The following is a 24,580-nucleotide window of genomic DNA, read 5'->3' as shown; positions in this document are numbered from 1 at the left end:
TTTATTCTTTAATTAATTCAATTAATCTGATATATTAGATCGTATGTCTATTGTTAATTTCACTCTATTAACGAAAGAATGAACTCTTAACTGACGCTGAATGTAATTTCATAAGTGTAGTATACAATTTTGCAAGATGTTTCGATACATAAAATTTTCCATAATTTCACTTATATATAAGAACCGTATTAGAATTCTGTTTATTGTGTTGTTATAAACACTGTCATTCGAAATATTGATAAATTTATATAACAAAGCTGTTATATTATACAACCAAACTATTTCTTAATCTTTGTCACTAAGTATTCAACAATGTAAAATACAAAGTATTGTTTTCAACGTTTTTTTAAGAATTTGGTCACTTTGTCATCGATCTATCATCACAGTTTGTTAATATCGCAATAGAAATAGTTGCACGAAGTAATAATTATAGGCTATCGAATAATAGCTGTAATTTCAAATAACTGTTGATAATCAGTTCGAGTAATTGATCGAACGCTTTACGAAAATTAGAAAGATGGTACGGCAGTTGGATTTTTCGCGGTGATTGAAATCATCTCCCAATCATCTAATCGGTACGACTGAGTGTCGTAAATGTCGAGGGACTTGTTTAAGAAATTGATAGAAAAGCCAGGTTGGCCAGCTTCTTTTACGAGGCGTCAAACGTTTCACCTCGTTAAAAGGTGGTGGCTCGTGCCGGCATTGGCATTAAGTAATGCGATACGGTCCGCCGGCGACGAGGACGAAGGAGACGAAGAAGAAAAAGAAGAAACGGGAGCAGAAGCGGCTGAGAAAAGAAACCAGGCTGGTAGAACTTTCCGTAATTAATACGTTAAACTTTTGCACAACTACACCGGAACTCACGTACCACCGTTGCCCGCTGAATGTCAATGATCAAAATCGCTTTTTGATATAATTCCCAAGCCGTGGCCCGAAAACGTGAGCTGAAGAGCGTCCCTGGCTGAATGCAAAAGATCCCGCCACGCTCGTTCCGTTGATACGGATAGATCAATTTTCTCCTATGACGTTGCAACACCATGTCGAGAGCCTCACGTTGAAACCTCTTAAGGGGAACAGGTGTAATTCTTTCGGCGATTAGCGATAGCTCATTATCCTCGTAATTAGTAGTTTGTGTAATGAATTTAAGTGTTTCCACTCTGGGATTAGCATACTAACTAATTCCGCTAATTCCCCAAACTCCATTTCTAATTCGAGTTCACCGAAGTTCATCCTGCCTCTTTCTCCCTTCCTTAAATACAAACTGAATCGCAGGTGGCAAATTCTGGCGACTCGCGCCGGATGTAAAGTAAATGTTCGCATTTACTTCGCCGGCGTTTCCGGTATTATGCCAACTCGCTGTTTATGTTTTGTACGTTGGCGAAAAGGAATTTCTGACGCACGATATCCCCTGCTTATGAACAATCCATAAATATCCATTAAAATATCTTTTCACACATACGTATGTACTAAATGTTGAAAAGGCAGAAAAATTTCACGATCGTAGATTCCTAACGTAGAAAAGGATACAAGGAGCCGATTGAAAATCAACTGCTCGTAGATGTATCTAGTAAAATTTATATTCCGCATCGTTTTCCCGAATGATATATTCGTGCCCAATTCCTCCAGGTAGCAGTAGATGCTTATCGATTCATTCCAAACACGATTACGTTAATCTCGATACACCGGACGGAGTTAATAGATCTCGCGTACGGAATCGGCTGCAGCCGTGGTCTTGCTAAAGCTATTATTTAGTCGGTAGTTCGGCCTGAAATTTACCGAGGCAAAGTACAGGCTGGGTCGCGAAGTAATTTCCTTCGTGGAGAAAGTAGAAAATCGAAACGATCACGGATGCTTGAACGTACACACAATGTCCTGGTCATATTCCAATATATTGGTAATATCGATGTTTGTGAGAGGGGGTGGGGAGGGAGGGAGAGACTGCCGCGTGGTGGATGGGTGATAGGTGCAAACAAGAAACGAGAATCCCCTCGGCCGATTCCTCTCTCCTCGTGTATCGTGTGCCGAAGAGCAGACCAGCCTATGCCAGACCAGGTTTAGAACCAAGGCTAGAGGGCCATGTGCAGAAAGAGGGAAAGAGAATGAGCGAGACAGAGAGAGAGAGAGAGAGAGAGAGAGAGAGAGAGAGAGGGAGGGAGAGAAAGGCACTATACCGGGTGAAACATACACAGTAGCTAGTCGATGTGATTGGCCTTGTGCCAGAGGTCCCTAACGACGCTTTCGAAAGGAGGAGAATCCTACTTCGTCCTCTCCAACGACGAGTCTTCAAAGATACCCCGGGACCAGTGGCGGTGACGCAATGTTGCCGCAATCACATTTTGGCACGCCTCTAGCGAACCTACACCTCTCGATAGGCACCTTCGATATCTTGCGCCGCTATTGAACTCGATCCGGTATCGATCGGAATCGATACGGCCGCTGGCTGATTTCCTCCGCGCGCCGCTCATTGCTGCTTAATCTCGCGGCTGACCGGTACCAGCGTCGACTACTTGCCGCGACTCACGGCAACGCTGACCAGTAACGACGCTAACTACTTCCCTACATCGATCTGTTTAATTCACTACCCTAGGTACAACCCGCGGTACTCTCGTCCACGTATAATAATTACAGAATTATCAAAATTCTTCCAAGTAGTATATATCAGTCACATTGACTGATGTAAACTCCAATAAAATAAATGAATAAATATGCAGTATTAAGACGTTACGTTCCTGACTAAATATGCAACATATGGCGTGTATTTTTGTAATTAATCTAATCATCGCGCCTAACAAATTGTAATATTAATTTAATTTAACAATTCTCGTAGTAAGATACGACAAAACATTTTCAACACCTAACGGATAGTCAATGCTCATTTAAATGCTAAGACTGGTGAAACAGTGGGGTGGAATAAAGTGCCGTGAAATAAAGGAGTATCTCCGAGGTGATTCGGTAGGCGCGGCGCGAGTTTTAGTGGTTGTGGACGGAGAGTGGTTGTATCTAATTTAAATTCCCGACATAAAAAGCTTGCACAACGCGAGGAGTGGTCTGGATAGCGTGGATCGTGGCCAAGCCACGTGCGGCTGCGAGATTCATTCCGCTTTACATGGCCAGTCCGTACCCATCCACTTCTCTGCGTCCCTCGAAATTCCCTCTTCAACATCCTGCTCGCACGCTGTCCCTCTCTTTCTCTCGCTCGCGTACATACTCGCATACACCGCTTTCTCTTCTAGATCTCATCTCTACGCAACCTATTTCACATTTCTAGCCCAAATAGCACCGGAACCCTAATGCCACGGAAATCGTCTCTGCTGGAAAGAATTGTCTATTGAAGGAAAGAATCGTGTTTCCAAAATTAAATACAGGTAGCATTAACAAGTTTTTTTTTTTTACTTTGGAAAATGTAATGTTTATCCACCAGTCAGTGGATACTGGTTCGAACACTGCATATAAACTTGTAAACGTTTTAAATAGTTGTCGCTTTATGGGGACAAAAATTGTGTGACAATCTCATTTTAAAGCGTGAAGCCTCTATTTTTACAATCTCGAATTTTCAAAGAAATCAAAATCATGTAGCGAATGGATAAATAAGGATTTCTTTGAAAGCACTGTAAAAATTTGAACATTGAAAAATTCTTTTCATAATTAAATCTACCATGGTCTTCAAAACTGAAATTTCTTCTTGAAACTTATTGTACGATTTTTTTTCGCTATTTTATGGAATTTTTAATATCAAAACTCAACGGAATTAAAGGATTTCTTAAATTTATCAATTTATTGTCTGATATTATCCTTGAAACAATTTAGGCAAATGAATTCAAGTATACTTAACAAATATTCGAACTCGATTTTTTCAAAAGCGAAATACTCCTTGTATCACACTGTATAGTGTTATTCGAGTTTACATGAAGCAGATTACTGCAAATGTAGATTATTTCAAATGCAAGAGCCACGATACGCTTCTGATCCTTAAATTAATCGAAAGATTAATACATATCCAGAACCAGTTTGATATAGAAATAAAATTGAAAGTTGATTTCCATCTGGTAATAGCGTAAGCCTATTCAAAATCCGGTAAAAAGATCGTCCACATAGGTCATCGGCCTAAATCTCCTCGACCAAGTCCTTTGCTTTCCTTGGGACATTGGTCGCCGGTATAACTCGAAATACCACCTTTCCTTTCTCCGTTGCTCATCAAAGCACTAAAGAGAGATCTTGCCTTTCCTCCTTGTAACGTTTCGCTTCAAAGGAACCTCCCATTAAAGAAGAGTACTTACGAATCTGACTTGAAGATCAGAAACTTCGGTAATAACAAAACGCAGAGGACGGAAGAAATGGAATTTCTTTTCACTTCTTACGTGAAATATATGACAATCAATGCTTTTTTTTTTTACAGTGATGTTTGATGAATCAGGTTTTTATATTCGACGAACCAATTTCCTTAAAAAATAAACATCGTTCGAACTTTTATTAGAATGCGGGTTTCTGCAATGTTTCTCTTTTAACAGTAATAACGAGCTGCAGGGGAAATGTTCGATTAAATTCGTAAAATAATATCGTTCCATTGAATCGTCTGCAATTATTCGGAGTAGAAGAGCGTTTCAAGCGCAGGGAATTTTGTCGATTACCGTTGGCAAAAGTGTCCGGCTGTCCCATCTGGTACCATTACCGAATGAACGTTTTCTGTACTTTTTCCGGCGATAATATCGAAAAATAAGCAGAGGCAAAGAAAAAAAAGAAAAAAGACGCAGACGCCCATTAATAACGACGGAGTTTTATCGTTTATTCAGCCGAGTAATTTGCGACGGAGCTATCGTAATTATGAACGGGCTTGGTGACAAATGATGACATAATTTAGCCATCGATTTAACTACAAATGCCATTTCAAATGCCCGGGTCAGTGGAGTGAGAAAAGAGGTAAAGATCGAAGAACGTTGCATCCGATGAAATCGGTAAAGGAAGTATACAAAGCTGGAAAATTTTGACGAAACTCAGCTGTCATAACCACGTGCTTCGCGATTTCCGACAGATGTGCCGCTAACAAAGAGAATTAATTATTTTCTTGAATTGAACACGATTGCCCGCGGCCACGTCCGCTACCTAATTACCTCCCAGAATGTTCCGCATTCAAAGAAATTTTTGATCAAATGTGAAATTCCGACAAGCACGCGCCAGCAAGAACGAACGATTTACAAGCATGTTATCGAAAGGAAAATTGCAACTACGCTAATTTACTAACTTGTCGTTCAGAGCCTTAACAATGGAACGTAGCTCGAAAAGGTCAAACAAAATTGTTCTGAATGGAACGTATGTACATACAGAATTTATCAAAGCGTGAACTTTTTTTCTATATGCAGTCAATGAACTATCACGTACAATCGCATGCAATAGTAAATGCCTCGTATAGCGATCATTCAAACCGGCTTTCGAATGACGAAAATGACGCATATGTATTCACGGTGCCAGTTCTCTTGACCGCTGACGTATCCAACATCTATCGATTCCCGAGCGAATCACATTTCCGGCGATACACGATGCACGCACGAGCCTATCCGACGCATTTATGCCGGCAGTAAAACCGAATGATGTGTGTCAAATATTAATACCATAGTAGTAGCGCGGTACGAATCGGTAGGAATGGAGAGGACTCTGGGTCCCTGGGTGCCGGCCCACGCCAGATTTCCGATCAGACGGCGCTTATCGATTATTCTACACGTCACATGACACCTTTCCGCCAGGAATACTTCGCTTCTGTTCTCTTTTCCTTTCATCAGTCACATCACGCATCTGCCTGCTAATGGTTAGACAGTTTGAAGCACGATTACCTTGACAAATGGTCTGAAAGCCTGAAGAATAGTTCCTATTAACGCTAATGGGAACTGCCGATTTAAAAACTGTTAATGTTTAGATAAGTTTGTAGCCTTAAGTTGACGCTGGAACGACACACTGTCAGATTATTGGCTATTTACTATTTTTAAAATCTCTACTTTAATCCCTGTGCAAAAATTGGGTCTACATAATTCGAAATAAGATTATAAATTCTTGTTTCTTTGTTATTAATGTAACCATTCAAACTTTTCGATATTTAAAATTAATAAAATATTTAGACTTTAGAATATTCAAAATTCTATTGATAGATTCTCCTTCTTGATCACTTGGTCATAATTATTTATAAAATAATACAGTCCTTTAACACAATGAAAGCGTCATCTGTAAAATAATACAATAACATCAGTCATTTAAAGTATTTGAAATAAATAACGGAAGCGAATAACTTGATTTAAAAGAATACAACTGTTTCAAATAAGACAAATTATATTTTCTATCAAGCTAAGAATATATTGATTAGAAGCAAATTATACCGAACAGAGATCTTCCTTGCACACAATTTAAAATAAATTTTTATTCCGATATCCTTTCTTTAATTAAAAACAAACTACTGCAATTATCTTAAGATGAGAAAAATAGAAAGATATTCAGAGTTTATTATAAATTGTCCACAATCTCACAGTGTCGTGTGTCGCCGTGTATCGAAAATAAGACAGAGTCGTACGATTATTCGATTATTTCGAAAATTCTCGTGTGATTTCGAAATCTTGAAAGACGAGAGCAGAGTTCTTTCAGCAATTCTTTCGTTAGTCAACAACCAGCCGTCTGACCGATGAAGAAAGGTTAAACGCGGGATTACAAGGATCGGTTACAAATTCGTCGGTGGTAAACGATAGCGTTGGCGCGGAGATCCGCGCGGGCTTTAGAAATTCCCAGGGTGGCTGCTGGTAGCAACGGGGTTACCTCGATAAATCACCGCGGTGCGCTTGACAAAAGGGGCCCGACGAAAGGGCCGTCGCCATAAACGTATAAAGTAATTACGCGTTGCATCCGCGATATAGAGGCGTCGGCAAGCCATTCACCGGGGGATCCGCCTATGTCCTGCCTATATGGCGGGCAAAGCCGGTTCCTGTAGCATGAAATAGCAGGCTAGGTAAGCTATGCGCGATTTTCGCCGCATCGAAACCGAAGCTTTCGTCGCGCGCCACACCGCGACGAGGATTATATTTCGGGGCCGCGCATTATCGGGACACGTACTCGATAGAGCACCTGTATGAGAGACGGCTGGCTCACTGTGCACACCGTCAGCTACCACCATGGATTTCATCGAGTTAAACCCTCTTTCGTCCCCGCGCCCCCTTTCAGCTCTCACAATTCCGTTCATATTCATGCGAGCCCGATTCAAATGCGTATTACGTCTGTCAGAAGTGATGGCTTGCGATCGTTCGAGGAAAAAGCCAGCTTTTCGAATGAAAGGAGACGACCTCGCCCGTTTCCTTTCGGTCAAATGGTACCAGCTAACTTTCCCTCCACGCACAACTCGGCGACACTTGTGCAAAAGAAACGTTCGCCTCGACCATCAAGAGCGTATATTTTACGAATTAAAGCAAAGTTAATCGTCGGTTATCTATTGATACGTAGTTGTATCCAGAGCTGTATGTATTTACAAAAATATTTTCGGAATGCATACAAGAATCATTCACGACTCGGTGTATTAAATTTATTGTTTTACAAGTGCATTGCTGTAAAATACGAGCATTCATACAGCAGCAACATACTCTCAAATGCTTCAAATCACTCCGAATGTAATTCGATGCTTTTAACATTTTTAAGAGACTCGATGACTTTTTGAGTCTTTAAAGTTTCGAGAAGTTTCGGAAGTTGAAGTTACCGGAGCCGAGGTTTTCTCTCGAATAAACCGTGCTCTTTGGAACGCTCAGGAAACGTTTGAATATTTCGTCCAAGAAGGAAGTTTTTAAATTTCGCAAACCGCTCAGGAAGCATAGATGAATTCTTGAAATAAATGCAAGAACGCAATTCTATTTGCACGTTTCCCTAACATGGTAGTTATATGGAAATTTGCTCTTTAATCTTTGCGTTCGTCACGAATTTTTTTTCACAATCATAAATCCGGTTTTCGTAATAGCAGCAGATCGCACCAAAGTGTGAAAGAACGTGAGAATAGTTCTGAGTAAGAATTTCTTCACTCGCGACTGAAAATATAATCTCCAAGACTAATTAACAATTGCGTTATCGTGATAAATCAGAACGTTCCGACAATGATCTAGCCGAGTTCTTGCTTAACTTAAGTTTCTCTTCTCGATATAACGCGAAGAAATCGCGACATTTCGACGTACACCTCTTTTACATAAATCGCACGATACGTTTGATAAAAAGAGAAATGCAATTTCATTAATCTTCGTTAACTGCTTATCGCATTTCTCAATTTAATTATCAAACGTATACGTGTACGTGCAGACACGTACGAAAACGTGGGAATGGTTCATGCTGTCAAAGATAAAGATTGATGAACAGGAACAACGATGAGAACTGATAGATAAGATTAGGTAGGTCAGCAGAAATGCTGTTTCCATCACAGCCCGTTAAATCGAGCGTAGAAATAAGAATACCTACATGCTCGACAGGAATCCAAATGGGGCCTGGTTGCTCGCAAAACGATGTATTATGTATACGGAATAAATGGAATAGAGAGCAGCTCGAGCTTGGGTCCTTCGGAACCAATAGGGCGAGCTAACGGTCCTGCCATCGAGCATATTGCCATGGTCACGTGTATGCGTCCCCTCTGCCACATATCCTGCCATCCTGGATAAGTTTTCGGATGGAAGAAGTAGCGATGTGGATAAATTCGCCGAGCTTCCGAAACTTCTACGCAACGGCGAAAGTCCACGCACAATGCTTAAAGCGCGACGTCGATCTATAAAGTGTCTTAATGCCTATTTTGAAATTGCTTTTTATTCCGTTCTCTTTTCAAAGTCTTCACACTCCGTTCCTCGCTGTAGCCAAAGTTTCGCACAGTGAGAACCGTTTTAAATGTATCCTGACCGTAACAACGAAACATGTACTGTATATCTTCGTGCAACGCGCGATACGATCATTTGCCCGAATTGTAAGACATAACTGTAGGTATTGCAGTCATTGTAATACAATAAAATAAAAAATTTATTGAAAGTTTGTCGAATAATTGACGAGTAGCAAAATTACAACTCTTTGCCACAGCAAAATGCAATTACATTTATACGAATAAACTCTTTCGTAATATACTATATTGAACATTTAATAAAATAAGCTGATCGACGACTATTGTTTTATTATTTGTCGGTTGAATTCATTTTTTCAATTTAAGTCCATCTCATGATGTCGTAGGTCGTAAATAAACAGAGAAATAAAACAGAGAAGAAAAGAATTATTAATGAAACGACATTGGAATAAATTCTTTTTACTATCATTAAATGTACGTCCAGAAAACATGTATTGTACGTCTCTGCTAATTATTTCTCTTTTAACATCAATGGCGCTGAAAATAATTAAAACGTTCGATTTAAATGGAACACCTGGTATAAAATTTAATCTCTCCTACGATACACATTCCTTCACAAAGTACCAACAATTAGCGGACGATTAATATTTACCTCGCTTTACAATTATTCGCTTTCATCCCATTAAATTACGCACAAAGGAAGTTTAATTTTACTTTCTGAATAATAAAGGCCGATTTGATTCAAAGTAAAGGTGGGTTATAACAATCGGTATAAAGGTACGAGAGATTGAAAAGTGCTAAACGAAATATTAATCGGGGATGTAACGACAGTTCCACGTTGACAAAAGTATATCTCTCTGAAGCATAACTGTGCAAGTAACACTTGGAAGAAGAAGAAAAAGAAGAAGAAGAAGAAGTAGGGTAGAAAGTTATCATCAAGCACATGATGAACTTCAGGTGACTGACCTGAGTTCGCGCTCGTCGCAAATATCGGTTATAAAAAGTTCACCCTCGCACCTCTCATTCCGATTCGTCCAATTCAGCGGAAGACTGAAGTGATAGAGGGGAACGCAAGAGCGAAAGAAAAGGGATTAAAAGGAAAAGGTGGAAAAAAGGTATTACCGAGGTCACGAAATTTCTTCAGCTTCCCGTTCGTTTCTATTTCCTTTGTTCTCGTTTCTTTTTCTTCCTTTTTTTTTTTTTTTTCTTTTTTCTTCGCCTCCGCAAAGTTTCCCACTGTAGGTACCTCAAGGCTCCCCGCACAGGATCCTTCGCAGAAGTCACCTTGCTTTTCTATTGTTCACAGTCTTTCCGCGAACTTCTCTCCTTTCCTCTGTTCTTCTTCCTCTTTCACGGCCTTTCCCTTCGCTCTCCCTGCCATTCTCTTGAACGTTCGCGTACACTTTCGTTTCTCCTGGTTACATTTACTTACTTGGTCCCGCTCTCTTTGGCTGTTTGCATTGCAGCAGCAGTAGCAACGGCAGCGGTAGCAGCTGGCAGCGGCTGCGCGTTCCCGAACTTCGGAAACTCTAACGAAATCTCGGGCAAGGTGAATATTTTATGCGTAAATCAAATCCCGGCAAATATACGCGAGAGAGCGAGGATCCGTGGCACGGAGCAGCTAAATTGAATAGAAGCGCTACTTGAGTACAGCCGTGTGCTTCGCCATTCGACTCTCTCTCTCTCTCTTCCTCTCTTCTTTTCTTTTCTTTTCTTTCTTTCCTTTTTTCCCTGTAATTCTTCTGCAACGCCAGCTTTCTCTCTTTCCCTTTCTCCAACTTTCTTCAGCCTCTGTTTCGCTCTTTCCCCACGCCATTTTCGTTACTCGTGCGCCTAGCTTGTTGAATACGTTCCACGGATATCTATTGGTTATTGAATTTCTGTCTTGCAGCAACGATACGTACACAATATCGAGGTTATTTACATCGAAGAATCCAACGTCGAGAAGCTGGTGTCTCCGCTCAACGAAAAGTGCCGGCGATGAATCATCCGAAACGGCCACGAGGTTCTTGGAACGACATTGAAGAAAAAGTCACGCTAGCCTAATTAAATTCCTTCGAGCCTCCCGGTGGATTTACGTATTCAGGATCAAGTGTCTCACACTTGTTTAAGACTTCCGACCAACTTTATTAAAATTAATTGGATCGCTAATTAAAGAATTTTCTCACATAGTACGAAGGTGTACCGTATATCGTTATCAAAACTGACGTGCATTATTAATCAGTTTCTCTATTGCAATCCGAAGGCACAAAGTACCGTCATCAATTATCAATTATTGGTTAAAGTAACTAGGCGGCAAAATGGTTGATGTTTCGTATCATGTGTCTTAGTCAGCCGGTGTTTGTGATTACGCTGTTATATTTATTCGTCCGCGACTGTTCATTCTGCAGAGGATGTTCAGGAATCATACATTCAGAACAACATGACACGGCGGGGAAAAGAATTATTTTTTCCTGTCGGCTGGGAAGAATGCCAACGCCCTCTCACCCAGATACGATTCTGACCCAAAAAGGCACGCATTAAATTAATAAATTATACCGGCTCCTCTCCGTTGGCTCCCGTCCGAATTGCTTGGACTTTCGTGATCCTGACATTTACTTCTCGCCGATGTCACGTATGCTTCGCCCGGGAACGAAAGTTCCCTGTCGATTCGAAAGATAATTTGAACATTTTATTACCTGAAAGACCGTACCCACCATATCCCCTGCAAGATATGATATCTCGATATTGCCGTGATCCTCGATTCTTCGACCGCAAACAATTTCCGAATTAACTGATTACGAAAGGTAGTATCCAGAGACGAGGAAGACTCCTACGATCCTTTCAATCCGAGTGAAAAGATCTCGGCCCTCGATCGTTTATCCGTCATCGATTAGCAAATGTTACATTAATTCCGGTATTGCCGCAAGGACGACGACAACGAGGGGTTAAGTGGAGTATCGGAAACGACGTTTTCACTGTTTTCAGAAACAGTTTCCACGGCTAAACGTTTGGCAAGTATATTCGTGATCACGCGGGCGTGCGTACGCGCCGGCGGGAACTGAAAGTACCGAATGAAAATTAGATACAGCGAAAATCGCGCGACGCTGCAGACACCGCGGCCGCGTTAAAATATCACAATGGCGCGGCAGGTGCATTTACCAGGTTTCACCAGGGCTTTGACGACAGTCGCCAGATAGCTCTTTCATCCGGTAATTAGCCGGAGAGCCCGAGGAGTTATCACCTGGTGCGATCACGGCTGTGTGCACGCGTGCCTCGTCTATTCGAGCACTCCATTCCGACTGTTACACACCACTGGCAACCCGTTACCCACGACCATCCTGCCTCACCGTGTTTAATTAATTAACACCGTGCCGAATAATAATTATCGAAATGAAAGATGGTATCGGTCGGCTTATTTATTGGTACGCGCCGATATCGTAGTTACGTACGATATCACGCGTTCTCCCTCTACAGGGGTGGGGCGTTTCTCTGTCGAGCTTCTCCGCAACTCGTGCCTACAACGTTCAACTACCCGCTATCATCGATAACCCTATCTAAACGCGACCACGCTAATTGATTCGTAAATTAATTGATCCAACTAGGCGTTGTAATAATTCAAGCGTTCTAATCGCGCTTTCTTTTCCTTTTTTCTTTTTCTATCTCGCCGTGGTATATTGAAATTTCGCGCCGAGATACTTTCACGCTTATGGGGAACTTCCCTCGAGACCCGAGACAATCATAGATTTTTATCCACGGCTCCAGAATCTTCCCTCTCGTCCCGAGTTCGTTTCCCTTGATGCCTTTCCCCTCGGTCTTGTTGCTTCACGTGATCGTTGTATTATTCAGATTCCCTCCCGCCAACGAAGCCCTCGACGTTTTCTCGCAAGACGGTTCAACGCGAAAGCGAGATCAAGGGTTATCCCGTTGGCGAATTTAGTTTACGAATTCCAACCGGAATATCGAGCGATCTTCTATTTTGCTTTATAGTTCGATCGACTTTGTCTCGAGGAAATTACGAATAATCATAGAATCGCGAAAAGATGAAAAACAAGATTCGAGTGGACGAACAACGTTTCGGTAGATTCGATTTCCAAAAACTGCGAGTCGGAAATTTCTTTTTTCTTCTTTTTTTATTTTTTTTTTTTTCACCGCGCAAAGAGCAAACGGACAAGATCGTTCGAGCGTAATCGAGGTTCCTCGATATTAAAAGCCAAGGCAACGGGATCACGACGATTGGTGGCGTGCAGCGATCTGCTTGGTGCCGGGACTCCCGATAATTATGTGCCAATTAAATTTAACGACTATCCATTATTCTGGTCGGCGAACACGCGTACATGCTCCCTACTTTTGTTATCTTCCTCTTTCTACCAATTCGACACCCCTTACACGATTCTGCTGTCCCTGTTTCTCATCCCCGTTGCTCAGCCCCGGGATCGAGCGTGCACGCTGGCAACAACTAGCCTAGGTCGAAATCCAATTATCCTTTAATATTGTCCGAATGGGCTTGAAATCGAAATTGCCTTTTGCAAAAATTCCACACGATCTGGCTGAAAAACTGCAGGGGATCCCTGCCAGCAAATAAATGTTCCTTCGGTCTATATTTTCTTCCACCCGTACACGTCGTAGTCAGAACGGTCTTGAGCAGCAGAACGTCCCCGTTTTCTCCTCTGGCCCTTCTCTCTATCCCGGCGCAATTCAATAGGGTAAAATGTCAGCCGATGTTTCCAATGGAATTGGAACGCGGATCGAGACTATGGCTTTACGCGATTAGAGTTAAATGCACCTAAGTAAGTGATATAAAGCAGACGCGTAGGTGGATGTACGATTCGTGCTGAATCGGGTCTGGTTTCACTCAATGGATTATTATGCATAGAATTTCTATAATTTCACTGTTAGTTTCATGGGTAATACGAACGTAACATTTTGCCATTTGGTTTTAGTAATGCAATCGACCTCTTCCATTATCGATTTCAATTGTTTCAAGTGCTTTGTTCCGGTTATCGTACGTATAATTAATTACTTTTTTGTGACAATTATTGACAAGGAGAAGAGATTTCACCGATTTCAATAAACTTGAAACGTGTCAGAGGCACGATTCTAAATAATCTTTCGCTGTACGTGTTCCAACGTTTGAATATGTTTATGTTAGATTTTCCCTATTACATCGTAGCACACGATTTTTAATTATGAGGTTAAGCAAACGAAAGAAATTGAAAAAATTCCAGTCATTATATTGAAAAATATTTATATTAGGATACAGTTATATTCACAACGAAACTACAGAAAAAAATCCAATTGTCTCTTACAAAGTAAAAGCGTGGGCAGAGCTTGCATTCCCACTCCAAGTACTTAATCCAACATTTAACTCTAGAAACGTTGTATATATGATCGTATAGTATCGAAAACTAAGGGCGAGCGATCTATGGAACAGAAATATGCCTGGTAACATATTTCAGGGTTGTTGAAATCGACGAAATGTATCCTTTACCATTATACCAATATTTACCATTTCTATATTCATACAAATATATAAATTTTAATAATACGAGACATCAAAAAAAAAAAAAAAAAAAAAAACGATAGATCAATTAAAAGCACTCTTTTTGTTATCCACTTGCATAATTGTTTTATCCATAGCGTAGTAAACGGTAGCATTTTCCGTTTTTTCGGTCGGTTCTTATTAAGAATTCAAGCACTTCGACCACAGATTCCCCTCTCCGTTTGCGATCGTTTTCCAAACCCATTAAAAGCGTGATAACAACCTATCGCTGCCCCTGAAACTTAATTAGGGAGGTCGATTCCAAAAAAAATCCTAGTATCAATATTTATCGTGCAAATAGCCAGGAATAAATTGTGCCTGTTTACGCATGTACATACGTCGATTCATTGATTTCGCTCGATAATTAACGTCATTCCGAACGGGGGTAAGAATATTTTTCACCGTTGCGCAATTAAAAGATACTTCCCCGTAGCCTAAAAGATATTATCGGGGTAAAAACTCGAGCTGAATCCGATGAGATGCAAATCGGAACGGTACACGTGCGAAACAAGTAAAATAGAAACGATGATTCTCGTGCCATTCTCTAATCAAATATCGACCATTCTCAAGTAACGCGTCCTCCTGGTCTAGAAATGGTATTCCGTAAGGGAGACCTTTACGCGCGCTGCATAAAAATCATTGGGTTTCGTATCCATTCTTCAAAAATATTTAAATTCCACAACGAAGCGAAACGTGCCTTTCCTTCGGTTTCTATCAATTTCCTGCAGATTCGTATGCGGCAGTTTTCACGGCGTTATATAATAATCCTAACGTTATATAATAAACGGTTCATTGAATGGGGACGAAAATCCATTCCCTACGCGATACGATTTAAAATAAAATGTGAACAAATATTCATGACGGAATGAGAAATGTCACGTCGAGAACGTTTCTACATGTTTTTCAAGTACACTGAACAAATTATTTAACATCAAATGCCGCTAAGTTGCAATTGGACAAGAATTTGTATTTTAACACGACATCGATTTCGAATATACAGCTGTTAGTGAGTACATTTACTGGCGAGTAGGCATATAACATATTTCTTCATCTTTCTTTTTTTTTTTTTTTTATCAATTAGGAATATTCATCATGCGACACTTGCTCGATTCTTTTTTTCTGTTACACGTAAAAAACTGCATGCTGTTTTGGATAGCCTAACAGACTATCCAATGAAAACCTTACCGTCAGTTTAATACACATTTCATAACGTTGCCGATCTTTTTCGTCGTCGAGTAAGATTGCTCGTGGCAGGAGACAAGCTTGACATTGTAACTTCTAACATCAAGTTTGGGATTCGGGTGGTCGAAGAAAGGGAGTGCAGGTTGTCGGGGTTGCGGGTACAAGGTAGGAGTCGATAGGGTGAGCACCAACACAGAGTGACCACTAAACACCTAACAACCAACAATAGCAGCCAACATCGAACACCGATAAACCAACGAAACTAAACCAACCACAAGTCACATTGTAACGGAACTCAGCGAATATATATGTGTATATATGTGTATATATCATATATATATATATATATATATATATATATATATATATACATATACATATATAGAATATATATCATATATAGATATAGACTATAGAATGTATACATAATGTTGATTGATGTGTAAATACGTACGTGTGCGCGAAGAATGCCACTGCTTCCACGTGTAAATCGTTATCTCGCAAATCGTATCGGAACGCGTGAATATATCGCGAAATTGCGTAATGCCAAATTGTTTCTCAAATATTTAAAAAAAAAAAAAAAAAAAAAAAAAAAGAAAAAGGAAAACAACAGTGCATGCATCACGACCTAAAGTGATCGTTCTTTTTTTTTTCAAAACATAGTCAAACAACTATGAAACAGTTTGACGTATAAATTTAATTAGAGCGCAATTTGCATGAAAACCGAAATTCGACGGCGCGGTTTAATTAAGGGGAATGAATACATCGCAACGAAAATTTACCAGACCACGTAGATGCCAGGTAATGGAAGAATACGGTAATTATAATCGAGCTACGAAACCATCTCGGAACAAAAACCGCGCAACGCTTCAGCGTTTTACCGAACCTGATTGGTGAAATTTTCTGCTCGTGCTCGATGGTCGGCAAGCGGGCACCCTTCGCCACACGTGCGTTCATCAACATAGTGAGGGATAATTATCTTTTACGGGCTCATGGCACGAGTTTCTCAAAAAACACTGAGGAACAATAACTGTGAGGCAACGACAAAGTAAAAGTGAAACACGTTAAAACTTAATAAGGATGACATATTTTCAGAGACACCGAGTAGGGGTATGGTGACGTACCACATCGAGTACATTGAGAACGTGGTTCACGCGGACGACTCTAGTTGTGGTAGTTGTTGTTACATTGTGTGTTGTGGTCGTGGCAAGAAGAAGAAGAGATGAAGGAGGTGTGCGGCGCCCCCGGCCAGCCGGTCGCCTGTCACACCCTGAAACAGAATAATATTGTCACTTCCGTGCGAAATAACGCCATCCCTATCAACTATCTTGTCGAAGCCATTATCTAAAGTCATTATAAATATGAATGCACGTGTCGTTACCTTGATCATTTCAACGTAACACCTGCAAATTGCAAATCGTTACAAATAATCCCTTCTCCCCCCCCCCTCCCCCACACTTTTTTTCCCTTCGTTTTTTTCGCATTTTCAGCGTATTAGTTTTGGCGACAAAAACTTCTCGGTAATTAATCACGAGTAATGGACGCAACGCAGAGTTCTACCGTGCAATGACGAACGTTGCCAGCAAATTACCAACGTGCACACGACGAGCATACATTTTATTTACGTTGGAGATAAACATTTTCAAATAACATAAAAGTCTTCGAGCGGTAGTAGCTCGCTGGAACGAAATGAAATGAAACATAACTTTTCAACGATGACGCTTTATTCCATTTCTGATTCGATCAAAGGGGGACTGACTGGTTTCGCAACGACATTTTTACGAAGGGTGAAAATTTTTTCCCTTCTCCAAGCATTTCGTCAATTGCCTGAAATACGAGATAATTATTAAACGAAATTGACAATGACTGCAACGGCCATGGTCGTTACACACGATTGCAATAACCATCGAACAATCGTAACAGCAGATTGGAACATTCGATTTCCGAGTGCTCATCGGATCCTTGAAATACAACAAGTCGATTTCACCGGTGGCTCGATACTTGTGCTGGCTGGTTTGCTCGCAGAAAGTATTGGCGCGAAGTCGCGCTCTACGGAAGGACGAAGCCGAAAAAAGGGGTAAAGCTTTATATCGAGGAAAAGGGGATTTCGGATTTGCTGGACCGTGTCCACCCATTGCATCGTTTACGTCCGATACAAACGAACGGACGAATGAACGGACCAGAGAGAAAGACAGATAGAGGGTTGGCAGGGGGTGGCGGTCGGCTACGGATGGGAGATGGAAAGCAAGAGAGCAATGACGATGGAAGGAGGCGGGGGTGGTAGAGGGGAGGAGGCTGAGAAACGGGAGCAGCGACCGGGATTTTAACGTCGAGCACACTCGTTTCGAGTCGATAGGTCCCACTTCGGCTGGCTTGGGAAGCAGTCGACATGGTCCAGCAACTTCCTCTCCCACCTCAAACCCACCTACCTCCCTCCCTCCCTCCCTCCAACCCCCTCGTTGCTCTTATACCCTTCGGTCCGAGACATCATCTCCGTATCCGGAAACAGGGCAGCACCGTTGCAAGTTTTCATAGATGCAGTCCTCCCTTCCCTTCCTCTCTCCTTCCGCTTTTTCTCCTTCCTTTCCTCTCACGTCCAATAAAAACCGGTGCCGACCTAACTGGTTTCTACGGGAGACTTTCTAAGACGCAGTTATCTTAAGAAATATAGAAGCGAAACGGACTGCTGGACGCTCGCACTTGCCTGTCGCACTTAACGTAATTGCCGCGAGATTTCTGTGAAAAGGCACAACCACTTGGACGAAAATTGTATTTCTGATGGCAAGAAATATTCGTGTTTACGACGATTGTGGAACGCATAACGAACGGGTGAAAAGCGCCCGATGCGGAGAAGTACTATTCCGTTAAATAAGCAACTAGAGAAATAGCAAGAAAGAAACGGCGAGGCATGTGACGTAAAAGAGTAACTCGTGGGAATTCCGCCATATGCCCCGTCCCAGTAAGTGGAAAACGCGAGGTTTGCTTAACCCTAAAAGCCTTTCAGTTTACGAGAAGCTATACAATTCCTTAAACTTTCATCAAAAGTAGCCATATGACAAATGGACAGAAAATACGGCTCGAGGAGCCTATTTATATAAAGGTGAATAATCGAGAAAACAACGACGACGAACATTTTGCAACGATGTCGATGTACATTGGGAAAGAATGAAAAGAACACGTTGGAAATATAACAATCGAAACGAGAAATTCGTAGACAGGATACATTCCTTCTCTTTTATTTTTTTTTTGGTTCTTTATTTCAACGTTATCGGTCGGTATTTTAATAAAGATCGAATTACTAACGGATCAACAATTTACTTGCCATTGGGAGAATGAATATTACCGATGTAAAAAAAAATGGGAAACACATTGAAAATGGCGTTGCAAGCAATCCGAGCGAATAATTAAATATGCGGCTCGAATACTTTTGGGTGAAACAAATCACTGAAATTCCAATGGAGAATAAAATGCATTTAGTATTGGAAGGTTGAAATGGAAATGGATCGTCCCGATGGACGAAACGCTTTTTATTCTGGCGCACGCAGACAGACGCGGTGAAATTTTATTTAATGGTTCTCATATGTTGAACGGGTTCCTTTTTGAAACAATGGGCCCGACGTAATCGAGGAAAATCCTCACGCTCACGCCAGGTTTCCGGTATTATTAAAATCATTATTTCCGTCTCTTGGTATTCGCACGGAAATAAATAGGGTGCGTGCCGCGAGGTAGAGAGGAGAGGGGCTCCGTATTACTTTCGAGAGAGAGAGAGAGAGAGAGAGACGAGGAAAATGGACTCACGTACACACCAGCCGGCATTGCGAATATGTGGAAATGAATAGGCGGAAATATTACGTTCAAAGTGAGAGAAGGGACGGACAGGGGAAGGAAAGCTGAAAGATCATGCGAGAACGGGGGTAAGAGAAAGACAAACGTTATGACGTAGCGAACTTTGTACGCAATCCGAAAATACGTTCGCACGAGAAGTTTCCAACTGTCACGTTTTTCTACGGTTACTTATTCCACGTTTTATATCGTTCTTCAAATTTAACGTTTGACACCATTGTCTGTGAAACAATAGAGGAAATGATCGCCCAAGGATCTACGTTCCACGATGAAATGACGTTTTTCAGAAGTTTCGTGGAAGCGAATAAAATATAAAGCGTTTCATGTCCGCTCGTAGCCGGAAAATGTTACGTCTCTCTCTCTCTCTCTTTTCTTTTTTTTTTTTAGCGAATACGAAATTCTTAGCCGATAAAATATTTGAAAGAATCGATGCTTCATTTTCAATGAGAAATCGTCTAATTCGGCGAGAAATTGTCTACAATCAATCTACAAATATGATTTCTCATTACTGATCTAAAATTTGAAACGAATTAATAATTAAGATACTAATAATCCCCCAAACGCAAATATGTGTATTCTCATACCAAAAGACAAAAGTACACCGACAAACTTAACTAATAAAAAAACTTGAAATATTGTAGATACCGTTTGAAAACAATCGATCGAATAATTTTAAACCGTCGATCGGATTAAATTTTCTAGCAATTGCTATTGAAAGTGTGTGAAAATATAACACGAACAATTCGTCGTACGTACCGAAGTTAATTAAACTTATTTCTCTGCAACGTCGATATTCATAGGCTTAACCAGCGATAAAGATTTCAGAGGCAAATTCGTCAAATTGGACCGCATAATCAATTGGCAATGACTGTCGGCTATTAAACATATTCAATGAAGTAGCGATTGACAAGGGACGTATTCTGTGATCGACAGGAATTGTCGCGACGCGGCGCGTTTCATCTGCCGCGAGGTTCGGCAAAATTAATCACGCCGCATCGTTTCCACGATTGATGGTCGGCAGCGTTCAACTCAAAAACCAAAGGCGTGTGAATATTCAGGGGCCACGGGCTGATTTCTATTTCGCTGGCGTGCCGATCGGCGTTGCCCGAAATAAATAACGCGGGATACACCATCCGTAGTATAGCGTGTCACAGTAGCCGCTTGCCCCCGTCACAAATAGAACCTCGGGGAATTACGCCACCAAGATCTGGCGAGATGGGTTGGGTTGACGCGGTAATACTGGTTATCATCGCGCTGATTGCACCCATACCTACACGCCACGTCGCCATCGCCATTACATTCAACGACTATCTTCCACTGGAACCTGCACCTGACCTGATATATTTCCACCCGAGCTATTCATTACATCCATCCATCACCGATCGTTCCTTCCACGATATATCGATGTACGAAAATTGCCAAATGCCTCGCCATGCCTTACGAAATTCATCTCATCAGCCAACTACGTATTACGATTCTTTTTCTAATATCGTTTGTCCGTTCACTCAGATTCTCCATCGTAATTTTTCTCGATACTCGCCGTAGGTACGGCGAATTATCGACTCGATGAATTATTGAAGGTAGACCTGTATCGGTGTGCACTGTATCGTTTAAATTGATCGACGAGCGGCAAAGTAACTCGAGCGTAAGAATTTAACTTGTAAATTTCGTATATTTTCATGGAAAATAGACGATTGTAGGAAAATACCACGCACGGCAGAAATTTTAAATTTCTTAAGAAATGTAGATATATTCACCAGAGAGGATGAAGTGTAGGGTTGATACATTTATGCAAGGCCACCTAAATATCTCTTTAAATTTCTTTACTAAGAAGAAATTCATTTTTCGGAGTTTCCGAAAGTCATCAGACGTTTTATTCTTTGCAACAAATAAACAACTGTATCGTATAACCGATATTATTCAATTATCACCACTGATTTTATTATTATTTAATCACCACGATTGTTTTAATTAACGTGTAATTAACTAATTACACACTGCTAAATTTATCTCACTTGTTGAAGTAAAAAATGAGAAAAACTGGATCACAGAGTCGTATCTCAAAATAAGCTCAAGCAAATCGTCGACTCAACATCCTTGTAAACAGAAGTGGAAATCGCTAGTGGGCATTGGCAAGTTGTGCAACAATTGCGCATAAATAAGCATATTGCCCGTACGTGTATTCGCGTGTACATACACCGATGTTCAAAGATATACGCGTACATGCACGATTACCAAAGCGCGATATCATCGATGTTGTACGTGTGTGCGACGGCGAACGTTGTGGAAAAAAAGTGGAAAGGAAACGGCAACAAAAAAGTTGCGGCTCCACCGTTATTTGCGCTCGTAAACATGACTCGGCGCGCTCGCACGCCGGTGCGCTCGCGGCAAAGGTAACGAATGGGAGAAGTCGAAACGGCCACACCTTCCTCCGAAATGCGCTCTCAAACCTCGTTCGTACACCCTGTCAGCTTCTCTCTCTCTCTCTCTCTCTCATACTCTCTCTCGTTCTTCTCTCCTACCCCCTTCGAGAGCATAGCACGCTTATGTACCTACGTAGTACGTACGTGTTTACGCTGTGAACGCGCCTCGCCAAGCGGAACTAACGATAACGAACGGTTACGAATGTAAGGGACCAGTTTGCAAAGCAAACGACATTTCAACCGAGCGCTGCATACCCTTCGTGTAAGAAAAGAGAAAAACGAAGATGAAACGAAGAGGCGAGGGTGGAGAACAGATGGATAGAAAGTTAGATAGGCAAACAGCGCGAGGCAATGACACATAAGCCAACTGGCGCGGCCAGAGATGTTTCTGTCTGTGTTTAGTTCGTTTAGAAACGTCTCTCGCGATTTAGACGCGAGAGATTATTTTCGATAAAACGCGGCAAATCGAAGAATTCGAGGGCTTTAAGGCAAATCTGTCACGTGCACTCGAGCTGTGTACTTTCTATGGACTCGAAACCATATAACTTTCAAACATCGTTTAGCGAACTAAATTGAAGCCATAATTAACAAGAAGATAGTGAGCGAAAGTAATCTTGTTTAGTAAAACGTGCAAAATCGATATTATTTAATCTCGTATTTAGTTATTAGAATGATCAATTATTTGCCACTTTGGCTTGAGAAATAGATACAAGTTTGTTAGATTGATGAAAACTGAGTCTGATATGTACACTCATGTGTCGTGTTATTACAACAGCAAAAAAAAATATACAATTTTTAGAGTAAGTTAATGGATTTTCAAATTGCATCTCGTCAAGATGTGTTTCCTGTTCTATTGCCATCGTTCAATGAGCAAACTAAATATACCTACCAGCTACACCAGTTACGTACCTAACTTTCTCTGACGTGATATGTTACATCAAACATTCCGGTCAATAGGCTACACAGGTTTCACTTCCTCAGTCCATTGCCTTCGTAAAACTATCCTTAAGTGTATATATTCTAGAGTGTAGCGTAACGAGGCTATAAAATTCCTTAATAAATCAAACTAATCATGTTTCAATAGTTTAATTTATGGCTTCGTTACGTAGCTTGTATCCTGTCCTACACAAAAAGGACAGGGAACCCCAGAAAGGAAATGAAGGTATAAGGACATTGTCGCGTCGCTGGAATTTTGCTCATTAAGAGATGCTAACGATAACCGGTGAACCTATGGCAAACTTCTATTTGAGTTAATGGCGGAATAGCGAGGAGACTGTAGCAGTTGGTTTATGGGGATCTTGCGGTGATGACCTGGTTCCAAGTGGTCAGTGGTACCTGGAGCCAGCCGGTATCGTCCACTTGGATCGTAACTAGCGATGGTAACAACGGCAATACGGAACAACACAGCACACAGGACGATGTTCGCGTTCTCGTAGCCGTTAGCGCCGACGTCCAGCGGACAGTACTTGCGGTGGTCCAGGGCCCGAGCAACGGGCGCATCTGCATCGAACCGAGACAGGATAGTAAATTACACGTTGACTAGAGCTGACAACCGCAATGCGTGCCACACACTGGCATGCATGAGTTTCTGCACGAGATGCCGTGTGTTTATGCGACCGGTGAGTCCAGCACACTGTCAGGTCGCCTAGGTTGTCCGGTGAATTATAGATGAGCTGCCTTAATAAAGACACGAGAGAATGCCCGAAATTCTCCCGACGTTCCGCCGCCGCGGAAACCCCACGTTCCTTCGAACTGCAAACGGATACCGTGTGTGAGTTCGTTCGTTCGTTCGTTCGTTCGTTCATTTGTTAGCTCGTTCGTTCATTGGACAGCTGCGTGAGAGAACGCGCGCACTCTCATCGGTTCTCAGCTTGCACACACTCCGGTGCATGTACGGTGTTCGCTTGATGTAGCTTGTTCGCTCGAGGCACGAGAGGCAGCGGAGAATTCGGAGAAAAACAAAGTAATTTACCGTGGCCGACAGAAAAGCCGTGACTATGAAATACGCGGTTAATCTCGCGATTAAAGTTTAAAATTTCATTCCCGGCGAACGATACGTTTAGCGCCCGACTGTACACACCTCTTTGGCGCGCTTCTTTCTTTTTTTTTTTTTTTTTTTTTTTTTTTATTCTTCCATTTAATTGGAAAACATTCTCCCGCAAGAAAGCGAACTTTACCTCAGTGAATTCTCTAATTGCTCACGATGAAATTTTTATGCAACAGCATGCGATCGTTCACGGCTTAATACTTCCTCCGCATTACGCGCGAATAAAACTTCTTTCCGCGCTTTCCGCGATCGTTTTCTCGATTCCTTTTTTCTTTCCCTTCTCCCGAGAAATAAACGGTACACGGGTTCACCGGTATTGGTCGTAAAGAGATTCTAAAGTCCTATCCTATCCTTTTCTCTCCTGAAGACTCGTATCCTAGACTCCCTGGCCACTGGTAGCCGTGGTTACATTAACAGTGATTGGAGTGTACGCGCGTGTATCAGTGCTCAACACTGATAGTTAGGTATATTAGGGGTAGTAAAGCTGATGTAAATTTATTTCGAAATTCCGTGGTGTTCTCGTAAAGTTGTTTTAAAACTACCCTCGTAAAACGATTTGAGTCCTTTTCTCCGCACGCCGTGCCGTAGACTCGCTCGCACCGAGACTTTACCGTCAAACGCCTATCACCTCTTAAGTAATTCCACGTCTTACCCTTAAGGTAACGAGTTCGATCGTGAAAACGTGCTCCTGCATGGATCGTTCGACGCCGCGCCGTTATGCCGCTCTGCTCGGGTTT

The 24,580-nt window shown here is 41.5% G+C and overlaps 1 protein-coding gene across 16 annotated transcripts in view; it reads right to left on the bottom strand.

Annotated features, from left to right (window-relative positions):
- LOC122533483 (CUGBP Elav-like family member 4) overlaps nucleotides 1-24,580 on the bottom strand; it is a 571,418-nt gene that overhangs the window by 393,620 nt on the left and 153,218 nt on the right. For 3 of the 16 annotated variants that reach the window (XM_043663247.1, XM_043663256.1, XM_043663260.1), the window contains exon 3: nucleotides 16,655-16,800. The exons of the other annotated variants lie outside the window; for them this stretch is intronic. The gene's annotated coding sequence lies outside the window, so the exon portion shown is untranslated. The remainder of the gene's footprint in view (nucleotides 1-16,654; nucleotides 16,801-24,580) is intronic. 16 annotated transcript variants of the gene reach the window in all.

The sequence above is a fragment of the Frieseomelitta varia genome, unplaced genomic scaffold, assembly GCF_011392965.1.
Source record: "Frieseomelitta varia isolate USP_RPSP 00005682 unplaced genomic scaffold, Fvar_1.2 scaffold_532, whole genome shotgun sequence".
Taxonomy (NCBI): Eukaryota; Metazoa; Arthropoda; class Insecta; order Hymenoptera; family Apidae; genus Frieseomelitta; species Frieseomelitta varia.
This window is presented reverse-complemented; position numbering and strand designations above follow the sequence as displayed.